An 11,905-nucleotide genomic window follows, 5' to 3' on the forward strand; every position below is an offset into this window, starting at 1 on the left:
CTAATAGGAGAGAGGGAGCACCTTGGATCTGCATTCTTGAGCAAAGCTGGTGCTGCCTGCAGGCCTCACAGGGAGCTCTTTCCCTCCCAGCTCTTCCTGCCAGAGCTGATGGTTGTGTTGGAGGAGCTGTTGCTCACTGCAGAGGGCAGTTTGTAGATGGCAGGGAACGGTGCTGGTTCGTAACTCAGCTCACAGCACCCGTCAGCTTCAGCCATTTCAGTGAGGACTGAGGTGTCTCTGTCAGCACAGAGAAAGAGCAAGGCTGGGCTTCTGTGTGGGAGTTGGGACTGTCTGTGCTTCAAGCTCTCGTGGGTGCCATTTGCACTGCGGGTGCTGAGACTCTATTGGGATACTTCAAACCTTTGGAGGTTTTGAAAACTTGAAAGGATCCCTGTTCTTTAAAGAGCAACCTTCAAATTCCCAAGTGAATTCCCAAGTGATGGCCCTTTCAGGCCGTCTTTTACAGTCCTTGATAGAAGGACAATTGCTGCCCAAGGGAAACGTGCATGAGGGCCGATATTGACTCAGTGTTCCCTTTGCTTCCCAGATTCCATCTGATCGACCTCTCCAAGAGGGCTGTCCTGCATGGGAGAAAGAGACAGAGGGAGAGCTTGTGACCATCCGGCAGATGCAATCCCTCTGTCTCTAGTTGCATTTGTAGGTATGTAGTTATATTTATAGATTTATGTAGTTGTATTTAAATGTCTAGATAGTTGTAGTTACAGATCTGAGTAGTTAAATATATATTTGTAGTTGTAGATGTATATAGGTTTTTTTTATATGTAGTTGTATTTATAGATGTACAGTTGCATTTAAAGATGTGCAGTTACATTTATATATGTATATCGTTATAAATGGGCGTAATTATATTTATATAGCTATAGGTATATGGAGCTTTAGATAGGTTGATATTTGAATAAATATAGGCTGCTTTTTAAGCTCTTTCCCTGCTCTGCTTCCTCTCTCACCTCTTGCTTTTGCCCCTGTGCCCCCTCTGTCCCCTCTTCCTGTGCTGGCTCCGAGCTGGCGGCCGGGCCGGGCGGAGCAGCAGCTGCAGCCCCGGTGTCCCTGGAGCGGTGGGAGCTGCCGGTGGCCGCAGGCACGGTGCCCTGAGGAGCTGCTGGAGGACGGTGAGCCAGAGGGGCTGGGGAGAGGTGACACTGAAGGGACGGTGATGCTGAGGTGCTGGTGGGGCTGAGGGGATGGTGGGGGAGCAGAGGGGAATGGTGGGGGCTGCGGTGACAGAGAAGTGGCACAGGCTAAGGAGGGTGGTGGGAATGAGGGAACTGGGAGAGCTGAGGGGGATGGTGGAGCTGAGGGGTGTGGGTGTGCTGAGGTGACAGGGAAGTGGCACAGGCTGAGGAGGACGGCAGGTCTAAGGGCACTCAGTGGGTCTGAAGGGACTGACAGGGGTGAGAGGACTTTGAGGGGCTGAAGGAACTGGGGGTGCTGTGGGTTTGCCAAGGGGATGGCGGGGCTGAGGGGCTGGAGGGGGCCAGCAGGGAGCACAGTGGGGTCCAGGCCTGTGGCTCTGCCAGCCCTTGGAACCAATTCCAGAGCCTCCACTTTTGCCACAGCTGCCCTGAAGTCCTTGAGAAGACCCAGGACTGACGAGAACCAGCAGGAAGAAGCTGAAGGCCGCCAGCAAGAGCAGCGAACGGGGACCCGGTGCTGCCGCCCGAGACCCTGGGTGAGGCCCCAGGGCTGCTGAGGCAGGGTGGGCGTGAGGCTGGCGTGGGCTTTGGCCGCGGGCACTGGCCGGCCGGGCAGGAGCGGGCACTGGCCGGCTGGGGCCGCTCAGCGCGGCTGCCCCGGGCGGCACAGGGGCTGTCCTTGGGCACGGCAGCTGTGCCGGCAGGGCCCGGCAGCGGTGCCGGCTGTGCCGCGCTGCCGGGGCTGCGGGACGGTCCCGCCGGGGCTGCGCTCGCCACAGCCTGGCCCACTGGGCCTGGTTTTTCTTTCTAACCCTCCTGGGGAGGCTCTGAGATTTCCTCTTCCCTGATGGAAGCGCAGGTGCTGCCAAGGGAAACGTCCCGATCCGGACTCAGTGTTCCCTTTGCTTGCCAGGTGTCCCATCTGCTGTCCCCGTCCAGGAGAGCTGCTCTGCACGGGAGGAAGCGACCGAGGGAGAGGCTTTGAAGATGGGGCGGCTGGAATCCCTCTGCTTGTAGTTCTGCTTATAGATGTATGGAGTTGCACATAGAGAGTGATAATTGTATGGATATTTACATACATACATATTTTTATAGGTATAATTCTATATGTGTATGATTATATTTATGGATGTACTATGTATAGATGTATGTACAGATATATACATACATGTTTGTAGTTCCATATTTCTATATATATGTCTTTAGCTTTGTATGTATGTTGTTATATCTGTGTTTAGTTCTATTTCCATATGTATACAGTTTTCTAAGTATCTATTTCTCTTGATGTAGTTGTAGACATATGGCTCTTTAAATAGGCATAGTGCTATTTGTATAGGTATATTATGTCTATTTTTATAGTTTTGTATGTATCTCGTTCTATTTCTGTATCTAACTGTATTTACATGTGTCGAGATGTATAGGTGTGTATTTGTATTGATGCAGTTGTATGGATATTTAGATTGGTACAGTTGTCTATTTACAGATAGGTTTGTTTGATGTATCTATTTTTATATGTATTGTATGTAATATGTCATATTTAATCTATATTTACATCTGTATATTGTGGTGTTTAGATATGTATTCATTTCTATTTAAATATGTATGTGGTTGTATAATTCTGTTGATTGAGTTCTTGGCATAGGACTATTTAGAGAGCGATATGATATTTTAGTATTTATATATGGGTGTACAGTTGTAGTATGATGCAATAAATTAAGTTGTTAAACACCTAATTGATCTTTGTATATAGTACGTTGTAGAGGTTTGCAATAAATTAATTTTTGTTAAAGAAGTTGATATTTGTTTGATTGTTGTAATAATCAAATAAATTAGTTTTTTTAACTTGAGATTTGTATCATTTTATATTGTCAGCGCAGGTGTAGCAACCGGCAATAAATGACGTTTGTCAACTGAGATGAGTGTTCTGTGATTTGTGCTCTCCAAAGCAATGGGCAGATGTAGACGTGAGGACGCTGGAGGATTTTGGCCATGAAAATCCCCAGCCGTGCCCAGCAGATCCCCCAGCTGCAGCCAGGCTGGGCAAGGGAACGGCACCTTTGGCATGGCAGCAGAGCCACACGTTGGCTACAGACTCGCTGCAGAGGCCTGCTGAGAAAACGGGACTCCCCTGAGCGTAGAACTGCAGCCAGGAGCCACCCGGCGAGGAGAAATCCACCCCCCTCCCACCGGGAGCTCTTTAGGGAGCGCTCCAAGTGCCCCTCTGAAAGTCATCCTGGAGAGCAGCAGCAACCAGGGATCCTGAGCCAGCTGCACTGCCTTTGGCAGCACTTTGGCAAAGGGTCTGGAGCAAGGGCGAGGGAACAGTGAGTGTAACTGCTGCAGGGCAGGGATGAGGGAAGGGCCATTGACCCAAGTGCTGAAGTGCTCCAAAATCCAGAAGGATGCTGCAGAACTGGGAAGCAACAAGTTCTCACAAGTGCTAAAGTGATGGAAGCCCTTTGAGTGAAGTGCCCTGAAGGAACTCCCAGGGCAGTTGCTGCTGGGATCAGCAGTACCAGGAGACAGCAGGATCTGCTCGTTTTGCTGGATCTGTTTCCAGGACACGGGCTGTGATCGCCCTGCTCACACAAACCCCGTGCCCGTGGAGCCTGCAGGGTAACAGCAATGCCGTTCCAAAGAGAGGCTTTGCAGCTGAAGTCCACTGCCCTCGTGTTTAGGGAATGAATGCCTCCCGTGCCAAAGCACTGGCAGGTCACCAGGGCTCCGTGAGGCAGAGCCTTTAGAGGGAAAAAGAGATGAGGCACTCACACGCCAGAAACTCCTTCAGCTCTCTTGTGGAATGAGAAATAAGAAAGCTGAGGAGAGGGAAATGCAGTCCTCTCAGAAAACATTGGGACAAACAAGTCTTGTGGGAAAAGAGAAGTAGGTAAGAACTTTGCCTTGTTTTCATGGGCTGTGTCTTTGCAGAGGAGACAATGGGATGTACAGCTACCAGGAACAGGAGGCACTGCAGGGAACTGTGCACGTGCTCAGCAACTCAACCCTACTGGTGCACTTTGATGCGCCAAAACTAGGCCAGAAAACAGTACTCCATAGTATAAGGCCTGCAGAGCAGGTATTTGTTTATTCAACGGCGGGAGTGAGGGGGATAACTCCACCACAAACTCACTCGTCCTCACTGGTTCCCATAGTAGTAGCTTTTATACTTTTTTCCTTAATGTGCACATTCTACTTTCCTATCCTTCCTATTGCAACACATTTTCTAATGACATGGTTATGCAAGCCCTTGCAGCACATGCGTGGTTTCTGCATGAGGTGGTCATCAGCCTCCTGGTGGTTGTTTCTGATGAAGGCTCCTAAGTCTTCCTCGGGCTTGAACTTCTCACCCCTGTTCCCTGTGCATGCTCTCTAAGATTGTCTGCTCAAATAGCCAGTGGTTAGCTTTTGCAGTTAGCCTGTTCTGCTGAATGTGCTGGTTTCTACAAGTGCTTCATGCACATACCCTGTTACAGACCAACTACTTCTTTCTGCATAGCTACAGCTTTTTGCAGAGCTCAAGCAGTATCTTGTTGCCTTGTCTTCAGCTTTGTAAGGACACAGGCTGCAATTGGATCTGTGTATCCACACATTAATCAAGTATTGTTAGCAATAGGATCTACGTATCCGCTCCTTGGGGAAACAGGTATTACCTTTGGCATTTAGAATCCGGACAAGGCCACACCTGGGCCTGTCTGGGGGTGTAGGATCCAAGACAACTCCTTTGCTTCCTCCTTGAGGCCTGGGCAGGCTTGGGGAGAAAACCAAGAGGAGAATGAAATCAGGTGTCCCTGCACTAGAAGTTCTGTCAGATGCTCCCGCAGCACTGTCCAAGCCGGGCTACTCTCACAGCGCCCTCGCAAGCCTCGTGGCCGGCAAAGGTGGAGGCACCGCAGGATGTCCCCGTTGCCAGCCGTGGCTCTGCAGGGCTTTGCTGGGACAGCTTCCCCCAGCTGATGTGCAGATCTGGATGAAGGGGAAAGGATTAGGGTATCTGGTGATGTATCCCTCTTAATCACTAGAGGCAACCTTTTGTAGTAATGATTAGGTCTAGTGCTTAACTTATCCTTTTTGGATCATGTTTTGGCAGTGCTGCATTAGAGTAAATTGCACTGTTCCATGCTGGGGTCCGTGCTGGCAGCGGGGCCGGGCCGAGCAGCGCTTTCAGCCCCAGGTCCCGGCTGGCCGCAGCTGACGGGAGCGGCGGGAACCGGCGGTGGCACCGGGCACCGTCCCCCTCAGGGGCCGCGGGGCTCCAGGCACCGGGGAGCCGCTGAAGGGCCGGGAAGGCTGAGGGCACCGGGGCTGCCGCAGGGACAGCGCCGCCCAAGGCCCCGCGCTGCTGAGCTGCTGCTGGTGCCTACGGCACGGAGAGGGTGGGGAGGCGGTGGGGGCTGAGGGGGAGCAGCGGAGCTCTGCGGGAGCTGAGGGCGATGGCGGGGGCTGAGAGGACAGGGAAAAGGCACGGGCTGAGAGGGCTGGCGGGGCTCAGGGCACCCCGGACACTGAGGGCGATGGCAGCACTGGGGGGCCGATGGGCTTGGAGGGTCTGAAGGGACTGGGGGGGCCGCGGGTGTGCTGAGGCTGTGGCGGGGCTGAGGGCACGCTGCAAGTGACTCAGCATTCCCTTTGCTTCCCAGATCTGCGTCTGCTCTGCGTTTCCAGAAGGGCCGCTCTGTGCAGGACAAAGCCACCCCGGGGAGAAATGGGGGCCGGGGGGAAACAGAGCGGGCACGTTCTCTTTGTAGCTTGTCCTACCCCTCTGCTTTCATCCTCCTCTTGGCTTCCTCCTAAGCCTGGCCAGGGCTCAAGGAGGAGCCAAGGCAGCTGACTTTGACCATACAGCCCCAAACAAGGGCTGCCATCCTCTAGGGCACATGAACACCCTGCAGCCAAGGCTCACAGAAGAGCTCTTCCAAGGGCGGCCTGGCCAAGGGCTGCATGGACAAGCACCTCTTCAGAACATCCTGGCACTCTGGGCACAGAAAGCAGAAACCCCCAGGCAGCTGCAGAAGGATCCCGCCCGCTTTGCCCCCCGTTCCCGTGCCCAGGCCATGCTGGCTGTGCCCAGAGCTGTGCCTAAACTTGCCCATGCATTCTGTGCTTTGGAGGCAGCAGGAGAGCAGGACATGTGCCACCTGCTCAGAGCTGCCAGAGCGGGATGCTCCTGAGCCCGCTGCTGCCTCCCAGCACTGCTATTCCCCCCGTGCCGCAGAGATGAGGGATCCACACAAAAGGAACCAGACCTGGAGCCCACACTTTCAGTGCCTGCCAGAAATGGGTCTCATTTTGCTCTGCATTCCTTTCCTAGCAGGTGTTATCTATTAAAAACAAGAGAAAAAAGAAAAGAACCTGAAGAAGTAGGAGAGATAAAAACAAAACCCAAATGTGGAGTGAAAAGTCTTCTGCAACTTTGGATTCAGAGGGAATTGATATTTTTTAAAAGAGAACTCAGTTATTTACCTTTGTTTTTTTGGTTTCATTCAGTAATTACATTCTTTTCACTCCTTCCTTCCTTCCTTCCTTCCTTCCTTCCTTCCTTCCTTCCTTCCTTCCTTCCTTCCTTCCTTCCTTCCTTCCTTCCTTCCTTCCTTCCTTCCTTCCTTCCTTCCGAATTCCTTCCGAATTCCTTCCGAATTCCTTCCTTCTTTCCTTCTTTCTTTCCTTCCTTCCTTCCTTCCTTCCTTCCTTCCTTCCTTCCTTCCTTCTGAATTCCTTCCGAATTCCTTCCGAATTCCTTCCTTCCGAATTCCTTCCTTCCTTCCTTCCGAATTCCTTCCTTCCGAATTCCTTCCTTCCTTCCTTCCGAATTCCTTCCTTCCGAATTCCTTCCTTCCTTCCTTCCTTCCGAATTCCTTCCTTCCTTCCTTCCCTGATTCTCACCAGCAAAGGGGGAACCTTTGGTGCCCGGCCAGGCCGTGCCATGCCCAGCTCTGGCAGCATCCCCCTGGCTCTGGACTCACCTGCACACTGGCCGTGGAGCATGTCTTTGGAGAAGGTGCCACAATCAAAGGCCATCATCTTCAGCTGCCGCTGGTCAGCTCCAGGAAGAGGTTGTCGGCCTTGAGCTTGTCCTTGGTGGCTCCAGCAGCAGCAGCCCCACCTGCTACAGCTTCTCCAGGGGCTCCTTCTCCTTCCCTGGGGCCACACCAGGCTCTCACCGTTCTGCCCAGGGCCCCACAGCCATCAGTGAACCAGACAAGCAAAACCAGGGGGGACGGTGGCCACCAGGGCTTGCCAGAGCAGACCCCAAAACTGCCTCAGGACCGGGACATACCCTGAGATCCCTTCAGGAATGTGGGATACCCCAGAACCCACTGAGGAACGGGGTCCCCCCGGCCTCATCATGCGCAGCCTTCAGCTGTCTCAGGCAGAGCCCATCCCGCCCTCAGCAGCCCCAGCCCAGCCCAGCCCAGCCCTCCTGGGCAGGAAGCCCCAATGGCCGAGCCGGCCTGGGACACTTGCAGGGATGCGGGGGCAGCCGCAGCTTCTGGGGCCAGCCTGGGCCAGGCCCTGAGCGCCCTGCCAGGGAACCATTGCTGCCCCACATCCCATCTCAGCCTGCCCTCGGGCAGCGGGAAGCCGTTCCCTGGGGCCCGGCCCCGCAGGCCCTTGGCAAGAGTCTCTCTCAGCCAGCAATTGCTGCTCCTCCCTGCTGCGGGGCCCAAGCTGCAAGTTGATTTTCTGCCGCTGGCCCCGGCCCAGCCCCGAGCCAGGGCCAGGACCTTGCCCTGGAGCTCTGCGGGCGCTGTGGAAAGCTGAGAGGCAGCTCTGGCTTCTCCACTTTTCCTGTGCTAAAGCTGCCTGGCAGAAGAAATGGAGGGACAGCTCTGGTGGCACAATCCCTCCCGGCCCAGGGCCCAGCGCTGGGAAGGTCTTTCCGTGCCGAGGCTTTGCTGCGGCCAAGGAAAGCTCCTGGCTCAGGGTCACCTTTCCTGCTGGGCCAGAGCCCCCGAGTGGCCCAGCAGCAGCAGAGAATTCCAGCACAGCCCCGGCACGGGCAGGGCGGCCCTGGGCGGGCTGCGGGAGCCGGCAGCGCCTGAGCTCAGAGCAGCTGAGCCCGGGGGCTCTTGGCCAAGGCCGAGGCCCAGCGAGCATTTCTCAGCTCGCAGGGCGGCCTGGAAAGGTGCTGGGGGGGATCATTCACCCCCCAGGGCGGTCCCAGTGGCTCCCAGGATTTCCATGTCCGTGCTCCCAGCGCTGCTCCCAGCCCTGATCCGTGGGGATGGCAATGTCCCGCTCCCTTCCCGGGGCAGGCTCACACCTGAGCCAGGTGTGCAGGGCAGGACCTTGCCCTGAGCCCAAGCCCTGTCCCCCCTGCAGGATCTGCTTCCCATCGGCCTCTTCCTCCTGCGGCCCCAAGCCCAGCTCGGTGCTGAACGAAGGGCGCTGGGCCGGGGTCATCCCCCGGCGGGGGCTGCGCACCCCCTCTGCCCCCTCCCCAAATTCCCTCCCGGGGCAGCAGGGGCTGGCTCAGGAGCCCTGTGGGCAGGGAAAAGGGGGTGACACCGGCATGGGGGGGTCACACACGCTCTGGGGGGACACACACGGCCCCTGGGGACCCCCCCTCACCTTCTCCTGCAGTGCCAGGAGGATGAACCACAACATGGAGCCCCCGACCCATGGCAGCATCTTGGGGGTGGGGTCTGGTGGCAAGTTTGGCTATCTGGGGAGGAGGTCACAACTGCCCTAAAACCCCCTCCCAGCTCCACAGCCACTCCCAGACACCTCAAACCACCCCACAGCTCCCAGCCAGGACTCTCCCAACCACTCCCTCCAATAGAAATGGCCCCAAAAGCCACAAAATGCCCTTTCCATCTCCCCCAACACCCACCCAAATTCTCTCCAAGCCACATAGCCCTGCCAGCACCCCAAAACGCCCTCACAGACTGCCCCAAAAGCCCCCCAAACCCCGTCCCAGCACCGTAAGTGGCTCCAAGGGACACAAAAGCCCCTCCCAGTCCCCCAAGGAGCCCCCAGACCCCCTCCCACCCCCCATGGCACTGACCAGGACAGGCTGGGGGACAGGAACATCCACAGCCCAGAGCAGCTCAGGCACTTCAGCAGCGATTTGGGCACTTGGGAGGTCACACCCCAAAGGGGGAGACCCAGGCCAGGGACAGGGACAGACAACCGGAATTCCTGGAGAACAGATGGGCTCAGGTGGACACCTTCTGCCAGCACAACTACGAGACTGTGGCCCCAATCTGCCTGGCTTCGCTGCCCCACAACATTCAGATCCTCCCAAATATTCCTCTGAACCCCAAATTCACCCCCAAATTGCAGGAAAATGGTGCTGCTTTAGATCTCTTTGTTTAATTTCTTTATTTTTACCCCAATTTTTGCTGTTCCAGTGGAATCAATACAGAAATTACTTAGGCTGCAGAAGATCTCCAAGATAATCCAGGGTTGCTTGATACCAGCAGAAGAAAGAATTGGACAGAGCAGATGAAAATTTTAGGGTGTAAAGGTAAAAAATCAGCTCTTCCCAACTAATTTCCAATGTTGATCTGAGTCCCGATGGATGTTCCTGCCCCTGCGTTCACCCAGGTGCCTACGGGGATCCAGGAGAACGTGGAGAGCACCAGCCAGGGCTCTTCCCAACCTGGATCACAGGGAATGTGGGTCACCAGGGCTCTGCCAAACGTGGATGGAGTTGGAGCAGAGGACAAAGATCTTCCCACAGTCGGGGCACTCGCAGGGCTTCCCTTAGCGGTGCCTCCGTTGGTGTCTGGTCAAGTTTGAGCTCCAGGAGAAGCGCTTCCCACAGTGGGGACACTCGTAGGGCCTCTCCCCGGTGTGGATGCGCTGGTGGGTGACGAGGTCAGAGTTGTACCAGAAGCCCTTCCTGCAGTCGGGGCAGCGGAAGGGCCTCTCCTCTGTGTGAATCCGCTGGTGCAGGAGGAGATTGGAGCTGGTCTGAAACCTCTTCTCACACTCAGAACACTCGTAGGGCCTCTCCCCGGTGTGGATGCGCCGGTGGCGGATCAGGTTGGAGCTGTACCTGAAGCTCTTCCCACATTCCCCACACTTGTGGGGCTTCTCCCCATTGTGAAGCTGCTCATGAACCACCAGCTCTGACCTCTGGCTGCATCTCCGGCCGCCTTCCCGGCACAGGGTGGGTCTTTCCTCCTCAGAGCCCCCTGGGCTGCGTTTGCAGCCCCTCCTCCTGCAGGATCTCCGGGGCTTTTCCTCCCCATTGGATTCCAGCGCCGTGGAGCCGCTCAAAACGGCCTCTTCCACCAGGTTCTGCCGCGGGGATTTGTCCTCCCTGGGCTCCGTGCTCAGCTCCTTGTCTGGGGAGGAAGGACAAGGAGAGGATGGGATTTGCCTCCGTGCCACAGGGAAGGGCAAGGAGATCCCCCCAGTCCGTCCCCGGCAGGACGGCGTCGGCAGCGGGGTTGTCCTGCAGCCGGGGGCGATGCTGGGCTGGGAGATGGAGCAGGAGAGAGGGGAAAGGGGCACTGACTTCCTCCTCACCTGCCTGGGGCTCCCGGGGCATCTTCCTCTTCCTCACAGCCTCCTCCTCCATCTGGCCAAGGGTTGGAATGGGAAATCCTGGTTTGGAGGAAAACAAGGGATGAGCACGTTGAGTTTGAAGCTCCCTCTGCCCAAGTCCATCTCTAGAAGTCACTGGGCACTGTGTGTCCATAAAAATCTGCTCTGAAAAAGCCTCTCAGGAGTTGCCTGTCTCTGGTCTCTCCCCTTTGGTGTCCGGGGGTTCCCCCTGTCCCAGCTGCTGGGGTCCCCCTCTTTTATTGGGGTCCCCCTCTCTACTTGGTCTCCACCTTCCCCAGGCTGCTGGGAGTCCAGGAATCCAAAAGCTCCCCCCTTTGGTCTCCCCACTTAGGGATGCTGGGGGTTATGGGGTCCCCAGGTCCCTTCTCCCCTTATTCTCTGCTTCGGGGTGCAGGGGGTCCAAGGAGTCCCCCCTGCCCCTCTCCAGGCTGTTGAGGGTCCCGCGAATGGCGGCGCTCCCCCCTCTCTGGGCTCCCCACTTTGGGGCCCTGGGGGTCACAGGGGTTCGCTCCTCCAGACTGCCGGGGCTCCCCTGCTCCCGGTACTGCCCCTCTCTGCTCGTCCCACTCTGGGGCTCCCGAGGTTCCCCCTCCGGCTCTCCCAAGGGGTCCCGCAGCCCCCTGGCTCCGGGCTGGAGGTGGCCGTGCCTGACCCGGGCAGACCCAACCCCCACCACGGGGCGTACCCCACATCCCCCTGCCCGCTGCCAGGGCTCTGCTGGCACCGCCACCGGGACCCCCAGAAACACCTCCTGGGGACCCCCAATGTCCTCACAAGGGGCATTTTCTGCTCAGCTTTGGAGTTCTTCATTCTCCAAACATCCCCCCAAAAAACCCAACCCAGGGAACCCCCCGGGATATCTGGGCCGAGCTCCCCCTCCCCGGGCACCTGCGGGATGGGGGGCGATGATCCCACACGTGGGGGGCTGTGAATTCAGGGAGCGCTCAACCTCATGTGGGGAGTGACTGGGTCTGAACTGGGGGCAACTGGGTTCAACTGGAACCACACTGGAAGATAATGGGAGCAGCTGTGCCCATGCTGGGGTCATACTGGGATCTTACTGGAACTGACTGGGATGATACTGGGAGTATCTGAGAGGGACTGTGATCATACTGGAATCAGACTGTGAGGGACTGGAAAGGTGCTGGACATGACTGGAACCGTACTGGAGGTGACTGGGAACAACAGAGACCATGCTGGGAGCAAATGGGATTGATCGTATTTGGAGGAAATTG

Source organism: Coloeus monedula (genome assembly GCF_965178545.1).
Source record: "Coloeus monedula genome assembly, chromosome: 32".
Classification (NCBI taxonomy): Eukaryota; Metazoa; Chordata; class Aves; order Passeriformes; family Corvidae; genus Coloeus; species Coloeus monedula.